Source organism: Panthera onca, chromosome E3, assembly GCF_046562875.1.
Source record: "Panthera onca isolate mPanOnc1 chromosome E3, mPanOnc1 haplotype 2, whole genome shotgun sequence".
Lineage (NCBI taxonomy): Eukaryota > Metazoa > Chordata > Mammalia > Carnivora > Felidae > Panthera > Panthera onca.
In genome coordinates, this window is record NC_138354.1 from 41,226,766 (window position 1) to 41,238,923 (window position 12,158).

Sequence of the window (12,158 nt, forward strand, 5' to 3'; positions counted from 1 at the left end):
GAGAGAAGCCTGGGGACCAAAACCTCCCAGGAGTGTGAAACTCACCTTGTGCTCGCCTCGCTGCCGGGCAGGCGCGGAGCCAAAGGCGGAACATTCCGGGGCCACCTCTCCCTGGCGGCTCCTCCTCCCCGCGGCCGTTCGCCCGGGGTTCCCGTGCCAAGGCCTGGACTGGGGGAGGGCCGGTCGTGGGACCAGCCGCTGTGTATGTCCACGCTGTGCTCCGGTGGCCCGATGGGCCACCCGCCCCCACCCTGGGAAGGGGCTGCTGGGTAGACATCCAGGGACACAGAAGCTTCTGGAATCTCTCCCGGAGCATGGCCACGGGCTGCCTTAAGTCACACTGCACTTGACCTGCAAACATTTTAATAAAATATTTAGTGGCTTCTGTCTGCTCAGGCCGCCAGACAAAGCACTACAGACGAGGGGCTTAAATAACAACCAATGTATTTCCCTACTCTTCTGGAGGCGGGGACTCCGAGATCCAGGTGTGGGCAGGGCCGGCTCCTTCCGAGTCCCTGCGTGGTCTTCCCTGTGTGCCTGTGCCCGAATCTCCTACAGACACCCCAGGGACCTCTTTTACCTTACTTGCCCCGTTAAAGGCCCTGTCTTCAAATGCAGTTCTGTTCGAGGAACCCTAACTAGGGGTTAGGGATTCTACATGGGGCTTGGGGGACACACTCGGCCCATGAGAGCGCCTGTCCCTGACCATCGCCCCCAGGTGTTGTGGGAATAATAATCACCCCCTGGGTGCTAGAGCTTTGCAATTGGCAAACACCTCCAGATCCATTACCCCTTTGCCCTGATTTTCTCCCCCTGTCCCCAGGCCCAGAGATGGGGCAGGCAGATGGGACCTGGGACCTCCTGTCTGTTTGAATGCTGGGTTGGGAGGGGGGATGCATACAAGATGCCGAGATGAGTTTTTAAAAAATTTTTTTAATGTTTATTTATGTTTGAAAGAGAGACACAGAGTGTGAGCAGGGGAGGGGCAGAGAGGGAGGGAGACCCAGAATCTGAAGCAGGCTCCAGGCTCCGAGCTGTCAGCACAGAGCCTGACGCGGGGCTCAAACCCACGAACCGTGAGATCATGACCTGAGCCAAAGTCGGATGCTTAACCGACTGAGCCACCCAGGCGCCCCTAGAGAGATGATTCTTAACTCTTTCCACCGCACAGGAGTCCTGATGCAGCACCTTTCTGAGCCTCAGTTTCCCCACCTATAAAATGCACTCGACCAGAGTCCCCGCCTGGAGATCAGAAGCCTGTGCCTGAGCAGAATGAGTGTCCTTCCTGTGGGTGGCCGCTGTCATCAGTGCCTGCAAGGTGACAGTGCGAGAAATCACACCCAGGGAGCAAAGGCAAGCAGAGGCTGTGTGGCCCCCGCCAGGGGCAGCTCCCCCCCCCCCCCACCGCGAGAGGCCTGAGTGATCAGTGCTGTCCCCTTGCCCCCCCGCAAGCTTCTTCTCCTCCCCCGCCTTCCCCTTCAAGGGCCCACTCTGTGCCTGCCGGGCCCCCAGTCCCAGACACTCACCCGGGGAAAGCTGGGGACGGGGAAGCCTGCCTGAGACACCACGGCCTCCCAGGGCACCAGGGGCTGCTGCTCAGGCTGGCGCCTTGCTGGGGAACCGCGGACTCCCCACTCCCCCTGGGGATCCACCAGCCTCTGGAGAAATGGCCCTCGGTCGCTGCTGGTTAATGAGGCGCGATCGCCAAGGAAGAGTGAAAAGGGATATTATGTGGGTGGACTTTCCAGAGGCTGTTTCCCTTGTGAGGCGTCCAGGTGTTGCTGTCTGGGGCATGTGAGACTCTGGGTGACCGGCGGGCACTCCAGCCCCTTCTGGGGGCTGTGTCTGGGCTCCCGGCCCCGCCTGGCCCCTCCCAGACTCTGGCCCTGGACGCGCTTTCTTTCCATGGAGCCTGGAAAATCTCTCCGGGGCCTGCCCCTCGCTCGCAGAGTGGTATGTGATTCTGGGGGGAGGAACGAACCCCTGGGCCACACGGGCCACCGTGGATGAGTGTGGGGGCGTGTCTGCACTGCTCACACAGTGCACGGGGCCCTGGAGTGAGGGCGAAGGGTCCCCAGGACGCCCACTGGGCTGTCACCCATGCCCCCAGGGAGGCCACCTGGCCTCCCACCACCTCTTCTCCAAGCCAGCTTCTCCAGGAAAGGAGAGGGCCGTCCCCCCTCCTCACCATGCACCCCCAGCATGGTCCAGGCCCCTGGACTCCACCTGCCGGGACCTGACAACGGCCTTTATTTCTCCAAACCCAGAGCTCCCCGCCCCGCCCCGACCCAGCAGGGTGAGCCAGCCTCCACCACTTGGCAGAGTGAAGGTCTGAGCTTCAGGCCCTTCTCTGCCCTCACACGAAGTCTGCCTCCCGCCCTCCGGGGCCCTTGGGACCTCACTCTGGCCTTTCCACTTTCTGGAAAAGGTCAGATTTGTCTTCAAGTGACCACCATGCAAACGGTCTGGATGAGTCACCCCCAACCGGAGTCATCTGCTGCGAACCGTTCTATTTTAATTCATTTTCTTCGTGGAGGTGAGATCCGCCGTTTTCCAGTGAGGGGTGCTGTGGCAGTTACTACTTTCACAGTGTCTGTGGCCATCGGGCGCATCAGGTTCCGGGACGTTTCCATCCCCCCTAAATACGACTCCGCCCCCATCCTCAGTCACCTGCCCACCCCTCCCCACCCGCGGCAGCTGGAAATCTGTTCTCTGTCTGCAGTTGCACACCGTGTGGCCTTTGGGGACTGGCCTCTGTCACCGAGCACGGTGTTGTCGAGGTGTATCCAGGCTCTAGAGCCACGCCTGTGGTCCAGGCGACAGCGCCTCACCCTATTCTGAGGGCGTGTGGCCAAGCCCCGTCTCTCTGTGTGGATGGGCCCCACGCCTTCACCCCCCAGCCTGACCTCCGTCACCCTGCTCTCCCAGGACCACGCACGAGCGAGCCGGCGCCAGCCTCCACACTTGGCCCCGGCCCACACGTGGCCACCTCACACCCGGCCGTCAATCTCGTAGTGGTTCGTCCTGGAGGCATCGCCGGGCGGCCACGGCGGGGGTGATATCTGAGGACTGTGTGTATTTTACTAATTTTTAACAGCCCAGGTGTGGGGTGTCACAGGGTCCTGGGGAGGCTGTCCAGGGACCCTGATTTCCCATCCAGGGAGGTTGGTCCACATCTGTTGTCCTTCCCTTTGACGGGCACCGCCCCCCTTTGCCCCCCATCACTCCAGAAGCCGGCTGAGCCAGGTGCGAAGGGGCCGTCTGTGTCCCCTCACCGAATTCGTCCAGGGCCCCGTGTGCGGGTGACGCACAGCCACCGGCCAGTGGCACGGAGAGGTGCACCCAAGGCTTCGTGGAGGTGGGCGGAGCCAGGGAGGCCATGCCCCCGGCCGGCTCCAGGGCCCAAGTCCGGTCTCTGCGTCCCCTCCCCCGCCACCCCTCACTCCACTTGAAGCTGATGTTTCTGCTGGCATTCCAGGGAAAATCAAATCCTCCCGGGTAGAAACGGCATCTGTCCAAATGAGTTTTCTGAGTCTGCTTTGACACACTTTGGGAAGCTCCAGGACAGAAAATATGGTTTTGATTTCGTGGAGCAGGCACAGACCCCCGAACCCGGCCCACGTGGTCCGAGAGCTGGTCTCTCAGATTCTCCCCCAGACATGGCGCGTCACAGAGCGCGGCCCAGAGAGAGCTGAGCGGGAGCGTGCTGACAAGGGGCCTCTCTCCAGGGCCTGGAGCTCCTGTCCGAGGGCACTGCCCGCTCTGGTCCCGGCCTCGGAGAGAGTCAGCCCTCTGAACATGCACACGCGCTTGTCAAGGTCACGAGAAACTCGCGTTGGCAGACGACAACTTGAGAGGCCTCACCAGTCTCTGAAGCCTTGTGACCCAGGAGACCCCGGCTCCCCAGCGGCAGAACAGGAGGGACCCCTGCCCAGGCACGGGATCGGGGAGATACCACGTGCTCAGCTTGGGGAGTGGGGCCTCCAGCCTGCTGCCAGGCTGTGGGGTTTGAGTGGGGCCCCCCATCCCTCTGTTTGCTTGAAGCCCCTCGGCTGCTCACAGCTGCTGATGGGCAGCTCCATGAGCCTGGCAAGAGGCGCTGGGGTCAGCAGGAGCATGAACGAATCCGCTGCTGCTCTCGTGGGACTTGTGATGTGCAGGTGGGGCGACCGGGCCCCATGTGGTCCCACCTGTTGTGGTGATCGCCGACAGAGACCTGAGCTGCAGAGGAAATAATCCGATGGGTTCGTCGTTTGGGGCAGTCTAGGAAGGCTTCTCGAAGGAGGTGGCATGTGAGCTGAGGATGAGAGGTGCTGGCCGGGGAGTGGCAGAGAAGCCTTGGACCCCCGGGCCCAAGAGGCAGGGTCTCCGGGCAACGGCTGGGTGGGTGACGGCCCCACGGGGCACACGTGTCCTTCATTTCACGGGCATCTTCCGGGGGCTGCCCCGCCTCAGAGCGGGCCACCAGCACTCATCACTCTAGCTTGCCTGCCCTTGGCTGCAAGGGACAGCGTTTTAATCCCTCTCCTCTGGCTCTTCTGGGTCCAAGTCTCTCCTCACTCAGGCAGACCCCCTGACCGCCCGCCCTGTACCTCCTTCCCTATCGGCTCCCTTACCCTCGAGGGCCCCAGACAGGCAGCACACGAGTGCCTGTTTCTCAGGTGGGTAAACTGAGCCTGTGCCTTCCCTGATGCACCCAGCCGGGGGCAGCCAGCAGGGACCACGGAAGCTGCTTCTAGCTGGGGCCCTTCCATCCCTCTGACCCAGCGTCCAGGATCGGCAGGCTGCATCTTGCAAACCCGAGCTTCAGAAACTCGGAATCAAGGAGGATCTGGCTGGGGACTCTTGGGGGCTCCGTGGGCTGTTTTGTAACGACAGAGGGAGCGCCTCGCCCACACTCCGGATCTGCCGCGCCCGCTGCCGCCCACGGACCCTGCGGAATTAGCTCGCAAATGGGAGGAACAGGTGACGGGCGCCTGCTCTGGGGACGTCAGCCCTCCCATCTCACACCCGAGGTGTGTGAAGCGGGAGGCGGGGGCGAGGGCCCCGAGACCCCATTGCAAATTAAGATGTACTTTGTCTCCTTTCCAAAGGCACCGAGCTGGCTGCGTCCCCGCTTTGCAAGAAAATGACTTCCCTGCCAGATGGGAGCAGGACGCCCACCTCCCCGCAGCTCCGGCGACAGAGCCCGCAGGATCCCACACGGCATGCATTCCTGAAGCGGTGAGAGCCCCCCTCAGCCTCGGCTGCCTGCAGCAGCGGGCCTGTGACATCCATTTCCCTGGGCGGGCAGGCGGGGCTGGGGCTGGGCCTGGGGCTGGGGAAGGAAATACTCCCGCCAGCGCTTCCTGCTCAGGTCGCCTGGCGTCCCTGCAGCTCCCGCGGGGCCAGGCGATCACGGTGGCAGGGGCTGGGCCAGTCGTGGTGTTCAGCAACACCTCCCCCCCCGCCCCCTGCACCCTAAGGGGGCCTGCGGGCCCTTCCTGGCCTCGGGGCTGCCCTGGGCATCCCAGTGTGCCCACTGCCCTCCCGGGGGGGGTCCAGCCAGAGTCCAGAGCCTCAGGTCCAGTCAACCTCAGGAACAGCCAAGAATGCTTCCTCTGTGGGCACGGCCAGTGTGCTCTTGCGGGCTGGCCACTGGCGGATGGGACCACTGGCGAGACAGAGCCCAGGAGGAAGTTCCCTTCCGATCGGCGGACACGGCAAGGGTCCCTCCTCCTTCCCCGAGAGAGCCAGACCCTGCGCCGTGCAGAGGGCGGACAGGTGTGGGGCGCCCCGGTTACTGCAGCAGAGCCCCCAGCCCATCTCGCCCCCCGGGGCCTTGCCCTGCCCTGTCCTCTTCCCAGGATTCGGCCTGGGGTCTCAGCCAGCAGGGGCACTGTGGAGAAAGCACAGACCTGTCAGGCCGTGTCCCCTCATGTATTAAATAGGGCAAAGACTGGCGCCAGCCCAGCAAGCCTCCGAGCCCTTGCTGAGATCACGGCGGCTGGGCAGGGGCCGGGCCGGAAGCCCTCCATGCTCGGCTCGGCACCGAGGTCAGCCCGTTCCCAGCCCCTTGCACACCTGTCTGCCCCCAGCCCAGATGCTGGGGTGCTCATGGCCTCCTGATGAGTGGATGACTTTCCAGCTCCTGGAGGATCTGGGGGCAGCTGTGAGTGGGTCCGTCTCCCTGTCCCCTCCTCCCCCTCAGTGGACGACAAGTGCTCCCGGTGTCCCAATAATTAACAAAAGGCCATCGTCGCTGCCGTGCACCTGCTTCAGGACGTTTTCTTCCCATGTGCTGGATAGAGAGGAACATTCCAGAATGTGGAACTTGGGGCACCTGGACCTCGAGTCTATGGAGAGACATTCTAGGGAGGTAGCTTTCCACGTGGCAGATCGGCATAACTCTGGACTGATTCGGGGAGAAATCTCCCAGAAGTGTTTTTCTCACTGCCCTGCCTTAAAAAACAAAATCACAACCCAAACAGAACCTTACGACTTCACATAAACGGAGTCTCGAAATGTCCTGTGTCTACGGGAGGCTCCACGTTGCCTCCACTCTCCTCACTGCTGAGTTGGATCCCGATGCGTGAAAGGTCATAGTTCGTCGATTTCCTTGAAGGGCAGCCTACGAGGAACATTCCAGTTCTGCCCATTTTGGATGAGTGTATACATGCCCGGGAGGAACCTGCAGCTTATAGGGCACCTGCGTGCCAGCTCGTTTGGAAACTGCCCTGAAGGGCGAGGCCCATGTCCTCTGCAGCGCTCCACACTCTCCCTCCCCCCTCTCAGCTCTGGCGACCCTAGCAGGTACCACACCTTGTGCGGGAGAGTTTGACAAACACCTCAGCTGCTTCTTGGTACCTGAAGGTCACGTTCGTCCGCGTTAGCCACTGACGCCTGAGGGGGACATCATAACCCCGAGCTTCCTGCCACGCGGCTGCTCTGCCCGCCTCTGTCTGTGCGGTTCTAGTTCTTTGAGAGGAGCAGCGCCGGACCCCATCTGATGCACGCACACCCTGGCGGCACCTTCATGCGCTCACGGGTTTGCTCATCCAGCAAAGACTCACCGAGCGCCTGGCTGTGTCCAGGATGGCCCAGGTCATGGATGCAAGTTAGGTGCAGCCACGGCCCTGACTTGGGGGGCACGCCGCCCATGTGGGGATGGGGTTGCCCTCCACTCGCTCCCCACCCACACCACAGACAGGCGCGAACCGTGTGGAACGTTCCACACCCGTTTACCAGGTGACTACCATCCCGGCTCTCTGTGACTGCCGGGGCCAGAACTGGAAATGCCCGGGCAAATTTTGTGTCAGTTGGGCACACTGTTCGCCAAGCCCTGGGACCCAGAGCTGTGAGGGGCTGCACCTGGGTCCAAGCCCACCAGCTCTGCCTGCCTGGGGCATGGCTCAGACCTGCCCTTGCGGCCCCTCGGTGCTGCCGCTCGCTCAGGACCAGAGAGAAAGGAGCTGGCCCCAGGGGTCCAGATGGATCCTGGGGGCTGAATGAAGAGCAAAGGATGATGCTGTTTGCCAGGACCGACACTGGATGAGGGCTGAGGTCACAGGCCGCTGCTCAAGGACAAGCCTCTGTGGGAACATCTCACGAGATGCAGCTTCCACAGGAAGCCTCCCTGGCAGCCCGCAGAGCAGGCTGGGTCCCTGTATGGATTCCCAGTCTCTGCACTTGTCCTATGTGACCCTTTATTGCTCTCCAGGTCAGTCTCCCTCTCCTTTGAACCCTGTACCTGCTGTATGATGATCACTGGATGGATGAAAGGATGGATGGACAGATGAATAGATGGATGGATGGATGGAGGATAGATGGATGGGTGCATGGATAGATGGGTGGATGGATGGATGGATGGATGGATAATGGAAGGATGGATGGATGGATGGATAATGGAAGGATGGATGGATGGATGGAGGATAGATGGATAGGCGCATGGATAGATGGGTGGATGGATGGATGGATGGATGGATAGTGGAAGGATGGATGGATGGATGGATAATGGAAGGATGGATGGATGGATGGATGGAGGATAGATGGATGGGTGCATGGATAGATGGGTGGATGGATGGATGGATGGATGGATAATGGAAGGATGGATGGATGGATAATGGAAGGATGGATGGATGGATGGATGGAGGATAGATGGATGGGTGCATGGATAGATGGGTGGATGGATGGATGGATGGATGGATAATGGAAGGATGGATGGATGGATGGATAATGGAAGGATGGATGGATGGATGGATAATGGAAGGATGGATGGATGGATGGAGGATAGATGGATGGGTGCATGGATAGATGGGTGGATGGATGGATGGATAGATGGATAATGGAAGGATGGATGGATGGATAATGGATGGATGGGTGGATTGATGGATGGATGGAAGGGGATGGATGGATGGATGGATGGATGGAAGGGGTTGGATGCATGGATGGAAGGGGTTGGATGGATGGATGGAAGGGGTTGGATGGATGGATAGATGGATAGAAGGGGATGGATGGATGGATGGATGGAATGGAAGAATGGGTGGTAGGACAGATGAACAGAAGAACAGATGGATGGAGTAAAGGGTGGGTAGATGGATGCATGGGTGAGCAGATGGACAGATGGGTGGATGATGGAAGGACAGATAGAGCTGGTTGTCGTGGCTGGCAGGCCAACTCCCTGCGGAACTGTGAGCCCTATCAGTTTAGCTCAACATCAATGTTGGGTGATGTATGTAGAGTGACCCTGTGCTACATACACCCGTGTGCATCCCCTGTCTTCCTGAGCACCGTTTCTGGGGAGGTGGGCGTTCTTCTTCTCATTTTACAGATGGACCACGGAGGCCGGAGAGGCCAGTAACCTGCCCAAAGCTGAGCATCCCGGGAAGCCCAAGCTCCAGGCATCAGGCAGTGTGTGTCAGGGTAAACTTTGACTCTGCCTTGACACTCTGTCCCTGTTGGGAAAAGGTGGGAGACTCGGGCTTCTAGAGCCAGAGTCACCCAGGCCCTCTGGCCACCTTCATCCCTCCCCCATTAGTGAATGAGTTCCTCAAAGGACTTGAGTGGCCTCAGGAAGTGGGGAGGAGGGGGGGCCCCCTCTTCAGGGGTGATGCCCATGGTATCCTGGTCCACCCAGGCTCACTCACAAGTTTGAGAGGGGACATCAGGCAGTGAGTTGCAAAGACAGTGACAGTGCTTCCCAGTGGTGAAGCCAGACACTTGTCACCTGGAAACCAGTGTGGCCTCTGCTCCATGCAGCCTGACTTGGGGTGGAGCCCCCTCCACCCAGGGACGCCCAGCACTTGCCCTCTGCTGCCCGAGAGGCTGTCCTCTGGTCTCAGCGGCCCAGGGACAGCACTGGGACCCAGGCTGGCCACCCAATCCTATGTTCAAGTCCTGGAACAAGGGACTCATCTGTCAGTCGGGCCCGTCCAGAATGTCGTGCGGGCCAGAGGAGAGGATGCGGGCACAGCCCTGCTGAAGGCACTCCAGGTGTTGTGGCCCCGTCCTTTCACATCCCGCACAGGAAGGGTTGCTGACCGACTCAGCGACACGTTGCTTTTTCTCTGACGTTCTCATCACCCCTGGGGCGAGGGAGACCTCTCCCCACCTGTCTGGGATTTCTACCCCCACCCCCATCCATCCCGCGAAGACCCTGAGACCACAACCAAAGGGGGTCAGACAAGCTGCAAAGCAGCAGGAAACCAGGGAGGGGGCTCCGGCCGGTTTTCGAATCCAGCCCCCACCCCGTGGGCCAGGACTTGTGGGCAGCGGGACCCCCGATGAACTCCTACTTCACCGTCGCTCTTCTCTTGCCCTCCACCCGCTGAGGAACCCAGTTTTTCGGGGGGGGGGGGGGGAGCCGGATCTGTGGGTGGTACTTTTCTCCTGGTGACGTCTGAATAACCATGACAGCAGCTAAGGGTGGCGGAGACTGGCTCCGGGAAGAGCTTCTTCTGGGTCTCCCCCTCTTTCCTCTCCCATCCCTCTCCTCCCCCCACCCCTGCCTTCTGCGTCTCTGGTCTCACAGTGTGGGGAGCACCCCCTGCCACCCTCCACCCCCGCCCCCGAGCCAGGAAGTAGGGAGCAGAACACCCATCCCCAAGTCCCCGCGCATCCAAATATTTACTGCTGTGTCTGCCCACAAAAATTAATACGGCAATTTTGTCGTAGGTTCCCACTGCCCGCTTCGCCTCTGGGGACTCGGGCGGCCCAGCCCGCCCCCGTGGGCCACAATGGCAGCGCCCACAATGCCCGCACAGGGGCCGGCTGGTCGCGCATACAAAGCACCCGGCCCGGCCATTATCATTCCGGAGCCGAAGTCCACCCCAGCCCGCACCTCATCGGTCATTCAGCAGCCCTTAATGACTTGTCAGTTCCTTGCCCTGCCATTTTCTGTCTAATTAATTCTTTTATTGTGCACCGGATAAAGAAAGACAAAGGCCTCCCCGGCAATAATGATTCATTAAAATGCAGCGCCTTCGCCCGCTGCTCTTGGCCGCGCACCAGCCCGGCTGCTCTGCCCGGCCCGCAGGCGCTACCGCCGCACTCCCACCGGGCCGCGCGCCCCTTAACCCTTTGCAGGGACCGGCGGGCCTGGCGACCGGCCGCACGCCCAGCGTGGGGTGCCGCCCCGCCTCGGCTTTGGGGGACCTGGTGAGCGGGGCTCCCGCAGCCGCCCAGGCTGTTCCCGCTCCCGTCCTGTCGGGGAGCCTCTCGGAAAGGCCTCGGGAAGTGTCCTGCGCTTTCCCACGGCAGCCAGCCTCGGCGGGACTGAATTCTGGCCCCGGCCCCTCTGGGGAAGGCTGGGGCTGGTGGGGGTGCTGGTGGGGGGGTGCACACGGGACCCCCCCCCCCAGGGCAGCCCAGCGTGGGTGGGGGAGGCAGGGGGGCTGCGCTAGGGGCAGCCAAGGCAACAGGTCACCGCGAGGGAAGGGAGCGAGGACCCCAGGGCTCCAGGGACAAGCCCGCCAGCAGGACGGGGCAGGGAGGGACCTGTCACGTGTCTGTGTGCTGGCCACGGCCATGCCAGCTTCATCGTCGGCACCTCGGCGAGGCCGTCACTGTCACATGGTCACGGGAGGAGGCACGTAGAGATCAGTGGTGAGTGGCAGAACCTCCAGCCACTGGGTCACAGCCAGGTCCTGACCTCACGGAGCGCCCCCAAACACCGCCGGGCAGCCAGGAGCCCCCGGGCCAGCAGGGAACGCAGGAGACGGGGAAACCCTCAGGGCCCCGATTCCCACTCTTCCTGGGACAGAAATGGGCTGGGGGTGGGCAGCGCTGAGCTCGCAGCTCCAGGAGGACCCTCACCTGAAGGCAGGGCCACGCCTCCCGTGTCTCCCCCTTTTGCTCCTTCCCTTCCCAACTTTTCTCCTCGGAAGCCTCCCGCGGCCCCCGGGGCGCCCCGGGGCCTCTACGGCCCCATCCTGGGAGGACTTGGTCTGCACATCTGCTCTCTCCAGGATGTAGGACCCCAAACGCAGGCACGCTTTGGCCCAGAGTGAGACAGAGGAGCAGACACCGGGTGGTTACACACGGCCCTCCCTTGGGAATGGGTCCTTACCGAGTCCCGGGGGGCAGCAGCTCTGACCCCCAGCCTTGGGGTGTGCACCTGGGGTCTCCCTAGGGGTGGGAGGAGGGGGATCTTGCAGCACTGGCTCATGGTCAGCCCCAGTTTTCCACGAAGCCTGGTGGAATGTATCCCAGACAGGTGTCCACACAGGGTGCTAAAGACTTTAACGTCCAGTGGCCTGGAAACAAGTCGGTTCAGCCCTGCCGTGTGGCCCACGGCTCCTGCAGCCCTGGTCAGCCAGAGACGAGGTCCATAAAGGTCCTCTGTCCAGGGCTGCCCTGGAGGCCCTGGGCCAGACACTGGGGGGGAAAGATCGGGGTCCATGCACCAGGCCACGACCCTGAGTCTCACACCTGCCCTGGGGTGCTGTCCCCTAAATGCGAAGCAGGCAGGGTGGGTGTGGAAACCGCCCCCCTCTCCCCTGGGCAGGCCTGAGGAGGGGGGCCCCGGGTCTCCCCCAGGCAGCGGCTCAGAGACACAGGCCTCCCCGGAGCTGACAGCCACGCCGGCCGTGAACTCACATCCAAACAGAAAGTCTGCTCCTGAAAGCCGATACGTCGTCCCAGGAAGAGCAATTATATGCGGAACCAGGAGGGGCTTTCCC